Below are 8,810 nucleotides of genomic sequence, written 5' to 3'. Positions count from 1 at the left end.
TCTGGAGAGGACAGAAACTCCACAAGGAGAGCAACAGAATGAGAAAATTTGAACACCAGGGTCTTTCCAGAGACTCATACTCCAACCAAGTACCATGCATGGAGATAACCTTGAACCCCTGCACAGATGTAGCCCATGACAGTTAGTGTCCAAGTGGGTTACATAGTAATGGGAAGAGGGACTGCCTCTAACATAAACTGATTGGCCTGCTCTTTGATCTCAGGCCACAGAGGAAGACAATGCAGCCACTCCTGATGAGACCTAACAGACTAAGATCAGAAGGAAGGAAAGGGAGACCTCCCCTATCAGTGGACTTGGGGAGGATCATTCATGAAGAAAGGGAAAAGTAGGTGGGATTAGGAGGGGAGGAAGGAGGAGTTTATGGGGGGATACAAAATGAATAAAGTGTAATTAATAAAAGTTTAAAAAATTAAACAAATATTTAAAACAAAAAAAAATAAATAATAATAAAAAAATTCTTGGGCACACATACAAAAAGTGGGACTTCATTAAGTTTTTTTTTTCCTTTTTGTTTTCTTGACAGGAAAAGTTTGAACATGTTCCTCTCCTGTCCTCCTTTTTATTCTCCTCCCCTCCCCTTCCCTTCCCTGCCTTCCTTGCTCAGTGTGAATTTACAAACATTGCACTTGAATGGATGCAGTTCTTTGAAAGCATTGCCAAAAGGACCCCTGAAGCCTCACTTCTAAACCTTGAACCTCAAATGCATTCTAGATATTTTTTTTTCTTGCATTGGTGATTAAGTAAAGCAACTCATTTTCTGAGGGGTAGGGGTAGATACCCAGACATGGTGAATTCCTCATCTACCCCTCCCTGTTCCCCATGCTTATGTCCTTTAGCACTTTGGGGAGCACATTGACAGAGGTTCCCCACCCATTCAAACCACAATCATACACATGCTTTCTAAGATTTTCTAATAAAATTCTTTTAGTTGCCCAGTATGACACCTTAACCAAAAAAGAATTGTTTTCATTCTCAGGTGACAATCTCATAAGTACAACCAGGCTAATAAGTGACATATCAAGATGCTCAGGTGGGCATTCTGTGTACAGTGCCAGTACACAGGCTCAGACCCAGGAGCTCAGTGGAGCCAAGCCTTCCCTATTTGAGTTCGGTTCACTTCCTTGTTGAAGCCACCTATGGCTAAAAAAAGAAGTTTGTGGGATTGGGAGTGTAGCTCACTTGATACGAGGTGGAGCAGAAGGATCAGAAATTCAAGGTCATCTTATAGCTGTTTAGTTTAAGGCCGGGCTGGGCTACAGGGGACCCTAACCAAATAATAATAATAGTAATAACTACAATACCTTTCAACTAAGAGCATTATTTGGCGGTCATTGTTCCAAGCCAGAGCTAACCTCAGGTCACCGACCTTCCTCATAGAGATAGCAAGGAGGCAACAAGGTCGAGCCCAGCAAGATTATCTGCACATAGACCCCTCTCCAAAGGAGCCTTCCTAGCCAAATATGTGGAAATATGTGTTCCCACTGATGACCAGAGGTGCCCCAGCTTGTAGTGTTGGGAGCATGGGGAAGGCAAAGTCACAATAGAGCACAGCTGTTTGATCACCAGCCCACTGAGACCATCACAAGCAAACAAAATCACAAAAGTACAACAAAGGAAAAAAATGTACTGGATATAATGCGCTCAAAGAGAATGGAAGAAGAAAATACCAAAACTCAGAACAGTGGCCTGTCTCTCTATGGGCCCTCTATCCTATTCCATTAGTGGTGACCTATCCCCAAATCAGGCTCCACCCAACTACACCTGAGTTTGGAATGGTGACCTGCATTCAGCCAGACCAGAGAATGGAGCAGCAACATATTTGTTGATCTCTGTCTACCAGACCAGAGCCCAAAGCACCAGCCAAACTCTGCCAGACCAGAGACCACAGCAGCAGCAAATCTCTGTGAGATCAGAGTCCAGAGCAGTGGACATGCTCTGCCAGACCCAAGGCCATTGTAGTGAATAAGCTCTGCCAGACCAGAGACCAGAGAACATTGGCAGAGGTGCCAAGCCTGGGGCTCCACATACTGTATCAATCCCTTGCCACCTCCTTGCCACTCTCACTGGAACCTGTGAAGCATGGCTCAAGCATCCTGAAATGGGAAAGAATCAGGTCTAGGGGAATAGAAGGATTTTGTCCCATGTTCTCAGTCACTCCCAGAGACAAAAATGACAGCGAGAGTCAAAACAGTTAAACAAGACACAGACTAGATCCCATTGGTTGTGCATCAGGAAAATACACAGAGCCAGACAGCAGATCCCACCACTCCTGCAGTGGAAAAATGAAAGTAGGATATCAGTGAATCCCTGATGCAGGAGCTACCTGCATTGTCCTTGTCCAAAGATCCAGAGATCACAGAAAACTAGGTACTCTACCACCCTTTACAGATAGGGGCACATTTATCTTCTCTGAGGTCCAGAGAACACAGAAAAGTGGATGCTCAACTTCCTTTACAGATGTGGCCCTTCAAGGGGGGTCTGGAATGTCTTCCAGGCCCCCTGTGGCCCACAGTTGTACAGAGCATCAGCTCTAACCTTTCTGACCACATAGATTATGCATTTTGCCCCAAGGTCCGAAAAAAGACACTAGAGAAACACAGAGACAGACACAGACAGATACAGACAGAGTGCTCACTTACTGGCTGTTGTTCAGTTCCTTGTGCCAGGGGTGCTTGGGAGTCTTGAAGATCCAATATGAGACCCCACATGTTATGCCCAGATCTTTGGGTCTCCAAAGATCATCAGGAGCTGGACCACATATGCAAGAGCAAAGAGTTTTATTTTGGCTTAAGCTTGGTCTCTCCAACATCACCAACAGAGTGGATCAGAGGACAGAACCCTGAGCAGCTACATGTCAGCGTTTTGACTGGGGTTTTAGGAAGAACCAGGAAATTCGAGTTTAATAGTTACAGGATTAGGTGTCATTCAGTAAGGGCAAGCTTCTTACAAAGTGATTGGTTAGCTAACATAACTAACACTGAGCAAGCTATATCTTGGCCTTAGGAATGTTAGGTATTTTCTGTGTCATTGAATGTTCTACTACAAGGTTGGGAGGCTGCTCAGCCCAAATGCCCCATTTTGAGATGAGATACCTTCTCATCCTTGTGGTTATCCTTAGGCTGTTCCTTGGGTAGGGAAACTTACAACATGGCCCAATTCCTGATGACCTTATGGTAGAGTCACTAGTCTGGTGACCTTTTTAATCCTAGTTCCTGTTGACCTTTGGGGGTGTCAAGTAGGTTCTCTCAGTTCTAAAAGATCCATTCGGATTTTTTGGGGGTTGTAAATAGTGTGTCCTGAGTCAGAGAGCACTCCAATATTAAGCTGTGATATAGAAGAGTAGAAATGATGATGTAAAATATTCCCTATTGCTGAGAAACTAGTGGTCCCAGTTAGAATTTATCTGAGGGAAGACTTCCTGTAAAACAATCCACAGATAAGTAGTTTGCTAACCAGGCCTGTTAGAGATTAGGATCCCTGGATACACATGTTTGCTCACCAGGATTATCTAGAAATGTGGCAGGATGAGTTTTTTAATTTGTAACTTCCCAAAGTGTATTTATTAATTTATGATTGTGACTGAAAACAGACCATATTGGTGGGTGTACAGTTTAGGTCAGGTAACTTGATCCAGTGAATGTTGAATTTTGAATTAAGGGACTGTACTATGCCCATATGTACAAGCCTCATTGACACAGTTCTGTCAGTTCAAATTTGAGACACAGGCTATTGGCTAAATCTATGTCAGGTTACAGGTCTAAGCAGATGACATTGTACACAGGGGCAACATCAAACAGTATCTTATTAATGGATTTCCTTCTACCACAGAATGGCCTGTGTTTTTCAAAGTCAGTATGATTATGTGTTTTCTTTTTCAACTCTGAGGTTAAGAGCACTGGCTGCTTCTCCAGAGGTCATGAGCTCAATTCTCACGAACCACATGGTGGCTCACAACCATCTATAATGAGATCTGGTGCTCTCTTCTGGTGTGCAAGTGTACATACATGCAGAACACTGTATACATAATAAATAAATAAGTCAGTTGTTGGTATTATTAAATTTTATTTTGTTGATGCATCACTGCTCTAGTCTCTTATTAGTTAACATTCTCTGATAATCCCCCAGTCATTAAGAATTTCATTCATTTTTCTCTGGTGGTTTGATATTTGTTTTTGTTTAAAGCAATGTCTCCTGTAGATCAACCTTTCACATGTTATATAACCGAGAATTTCTTTGCACACTGAATGCTGCCCCTACTGCCCAGTGCCTAGAACATAGTCCTGCAGCTCTTTTTAGGTGGGGCCTGACTGGTGAGTGTGAAGTAAAAGAGACCAGTGAATGAATGTCCACTGAGCACTCTGATATTTTTTGGAGGTGGGCAATTACAAATAAAGAGGGACCTGTGTAAGAATTGAGTTCACTGACCTACTTTGAAGCTACTGTAGTCACAGCACAGAAAGGGAGGGGGAAGAGGGAAGATGGTAATGAGTTGGGTAATCAATTTTAGATGGTCAATAAAAGTGAAAACTGTACATTTGAGGGGAGTCATACACAAAGGGAATCAAGAATATGGATTAGTTGCTGAACTTGTTTCTGGGAAGCAAATTTCTATAGTTGCACGAGTTCAAACAACACAGAAGTTCTGGATAAAATGCTGTGGTAGTGACTAACAAGCATGTTTCCTCCCTCCCCATTTGAAAATGCACAACCTGAGAGAAAAGGTGTAATACTTTGTGTGCTCTAATACATACTGGAATTCCCTGAAGAATATTGGACCATAAAGCCATTTTCAACTTTTAAAACTAATTTTTGAGAGTATAATAAAATCATTTCAACCTTCTCTTTCCTCTCTACTCTTATGTCTCAAATGCTGGGATGAATGGTTAAGGTGGCTACTTAACAATCAAACAAAAGTGGTTCTCAGGTTCTCCCAGCATCCCTCAGTTCTTACCTTTTACAAAGTATGTCTGTTATACACAGATCTCTAGCCCAGGATTTGAGCTGCCCTCCTCCCAGCTGTCCTTCCTTATGTATTCTAACCATTTTGGTTACCTGGTCTTTTTCATTTGTCATTTATCCTCCTGGCCCTTTGTTCTGGATCTACACTCTCCTCTCCTCTCCTCTCACATAGCTCAAGGTCATGTCAACCCTAGACTGTCCCAGATTTTTCTGTTTTTGACTTTGTTCTCTCTTCTATCTATAACAAACTTTCTACTCCAACATATGTAGGAACAGCCACATCTTTTTTGTTTTATATTTCATTTTCATTGAGCTCCCATTAACTACTCTTTTCTTTCAAATTCATGGCCATTTGTTTCTTTAATGGTTGTTACTTTTAGTCTTTGACTGAAGTTTGGCTGAAGGACTTCCCCACTATGAGGTAGAGATGATTGTACTGGACACTGATTGTGTAATTGAATGTGCAACATAAATGACCTGTATCTTGGAAGATGAACAGGTGCCCTGGGAAAGTGGAAGATTGCATTTTAAAATATTTCCAAGATGATGGTGTTGCAGAATATTTGATCCCAGTGTGATCCTTTAGATTGTGAACAGTAAAACCTTGTGCTTTGTTTGGTGTGGTTGAGCCCTAACACAAACCTTAATTCCAAGAACTTTCTGTATATTCTAAACAGGTGATTATGGTATGGTTCCATCAGCCCTGGAACATACCTTTAATTCAAAAGCTCTCTGTGTACAGGATGAAATAATGTTAACCCTAGATCAAGAGGCAAAGCAAGAAACCAGCTGACAGGGATTAAAGAGTAAGTGGAACTTTCAGCTGAAATGTATTTAAGACAAAGTGTAAAAGTGGAAGGAGTTTTAGCTTGGTAGATTTTGGGCTTTTTGAGCTTTGAGCTAGAAAGCCTTTGGCCTTGGGTTCCTTTGGCTTATACCCCCTGAGCTGTCATCTTAACTGGTGAGCTTTTGGGGCTTTTTCTTCTTGGAGGTGAGGTGAGTAGCAGGGTCAGATAGGTGCTTTCTCTGCCTCTCTGCACTAGCAAGTTTTAAAATCGAATAATTGGGATTTTCATTCTTTTATAACAACACTAGGGTTCTGTTTGCCCATAGGGTTTAGGGTAAAGCTAGAATGCCTCTGCTATCTGAATCATTTGATCTTTGATCCACTGGTAGAGGAGCTACTATCGTCCTGAGACTCAGCTCTATTGTTCAAGCTAATGAGGGACTCTGGGCAGGCCTAGCAGTCAGGAGCAACAGTGGGAGGTAGTTTATGAGTTTTTTTTTCTGGGATTTTCCTTTGATGTAGCTTAAAAGAGCTGTCAGTGAGACCAGAGGCCATGTCATGCTGAGTATGGGGTCATTGTCCCCAGGCCAGGAAGAGCAGGCTGTGGAGCTATTACAGCCTGATCTGCTTTGAACGATATGTACTGTGGTTCAGATTGTGTTTCAGGCTGTGGTTCTGTTGGTCTCCATGTGGTGATCTCAGCAGAGACCTTTGGCCTCCAACCTGAGTGTTGGTTGTCCAGAGAAGTGAAAACTTTGCAGCCTGGGTAGTAGAAAGTTGTGGTCCTTATAATATCAATATCTATTGTGCACACTCAGACATTGGTTTTGCAGTGGACAGATTATAAAACTGAAGGTCTCATTTCTAGAAATGATGAATGTTGTATTCCACACATGGTTTTGTGTAACAAATTTTACAAATAGTTTTGAAACTGGAAGAAAAGTGTTGGTGGTGATCATCCTTTAGCAATAATTGATTATTTGTTTTTTTTAATTTTTTTTACCTTGCATCTACCACCAGGCACAATGGCATGCTTTAGAGAAATTAAATTCCACGGTACGAAATGAATTTCTGAGATGCAGAATTTTTTCAGGTGTGCCTGGTTTTAGGTAAGTGGATAGGGCAGATTCCACATCTTGTGACATAATCCATGCATCAGGAAACATATTAAATTATTCTCCAACATTATTCTGTGTGTGAGTGTTGGCAAGGTTTGGGATGTGCCTGAACCCACAAGGGAACATGAGGGACTGTAAGCCATAGCTTATCTTTATGATCACCTCCATTTTCCACTTCCAGAGAAAAAGGGCTCCCTGGAAAGGAGATTAGTAGTAGATGGAGAGTCAGAAATGTAACAGTTTAGGTGTCATTTTATGTTTGTCTTGTAACAGTTATGGAATCTGTGTTTATTTAATTTGTATTAATTAGAAAATCAAAGATATCTCTGGTCCAGTGCACATTTTTCATGTTAGAGTTTCCTTAGGTCTTTTCATGTAAACTTGGCTATACTTTAGGATTATGTTTTTGGCCTTTTCTCTCACCCCCTCATTCTTTCACAAACACTGTACACATTCTTGATTACTGATGTTTGTGGTAAGTACAGAAGTCACATCATGCCAGAAGATTATGAGATTCATGACAATAGAATCATCCCTTATTTTTCTGTTTTCCTCTGTTTCTTACCAGGTTGCTTTTCTGATATGAGATAGAGATTCTGGATTGTTCTTTAGCAATCATATGAAGACAATTTGCACTTATGTCTGTAGAAGGCAGAAGAGACAACATTAAGGTGAGTGATACCAGTTTGTCAGTTTACTCCTTCGCTTTTGACATTTTCTTTTGTCATTTTCTTCGGAAGTTTCATGTGTCCAGTGGTCTCCATATTCTTTAGTTGGATGATTTTATTCTACTGAAAAGATTAAATCAAAACCCTGCCCCAACCCTAATTCAGGGATGAGGTTCATTCCTTTTTAGGCATGTTATATCTTTTATAGGGCAATTTTTTTTTTTGGAAATAGAAAAAGTATAGTATCTCAAATAAAATTAAAAATCTTTGGAAGTTTACAAATATACCTTAGAGTGTATTTATTTCTAGATAATAAAGGGCATTCACTTTGATTTTCAGCCTGCCTTTTACAAGCAGCTTTTAAATAAAATCACTGTAAATCCTATGTACCTGCCTCTGCCTCCCATGTGGTATGTAAAAGACACATGCCTCCCAAATGCTGGGATTAAGGCTATGAAGCACCAACACCCTGTCATTGTAACTCCTGAATTTAGAAAGCAACTAATTAATAGATAACTGCTTGTCTCTGCTGGGATTAAATGCACTGTCTATCACCATGCTTCTCAAATATGTTATATTCACTCTAAATTATTCCAATTCAAAAAGTTTATTCCTTTGAATTTACTTCAAACATTTTAAACCTCTTAACTGTTTTTAATATTAAACAACAAAAGTATCTTTTCTTATTTAAGAAGAAAACTTTAGTCTTTATTAAGTTAGTTTGCACTGAATGACCACAATGTCTGCTTATTCAGGAGATCTCTACTATTCAAATCTAATCATTATCAATTTTGATAGGATCTACCTTTCTTTTCCTGTGGAAACATTCAGTTTTACCACTGAAGACACAGTTCAGTAGTTTCTCATTGTCTACTCCTTTTAGTTTTGTTTACTTCTTTTTGTTCTAGAGTATTCAGGAGTGCTGTTAAGTTGCTACTAAGAGATCTTTCTGATTATTTTTTTCTGATTGTGCTTAGTGTTATGAACTGTCTTCTGGTCAACAATTCCATTGTGTACTATGACTTTTGATATGTTGTGTATTCATTTCATTGACTTTTAGAAAGTCTTTAATTTCTTTATTTCCGTTTTGATCCATTTTTTGTTCAATAGAGTGTTGTTCAATTTTTATGAGTTTGTAAGCTTTCTATTGATTTTGTTATTGGTGATGTGGTGCTTTAAACCTTAGTAGTCTGATAGGATGCAGGAGGTTATTGCAAGTTTCTTATATCTTTTGAGACTTCCACTGTTCAAGTATAT

Source organism: Meriones unguiculatus (assembly GCF_030254825.1).
Source record: "Meriones unguiculatus strain TT.TT164.6M chromosome 13 unlocalized genomic scaffold, Bangor_MerUng_6.1 Chr13_unordered_Scaffold_80, whole genome shotgun sequence".
Lineage (NCBI taxonomy): Eukaryota > Metazoa > Chordata > Mammalia > Rodentia > Muridae > Meriones > Meriones unguiculatus.
The sequence above is the reverse complement of the archived record's forward strand: the minus strand, read 5'-3'. Positions refer to the sequence as shown.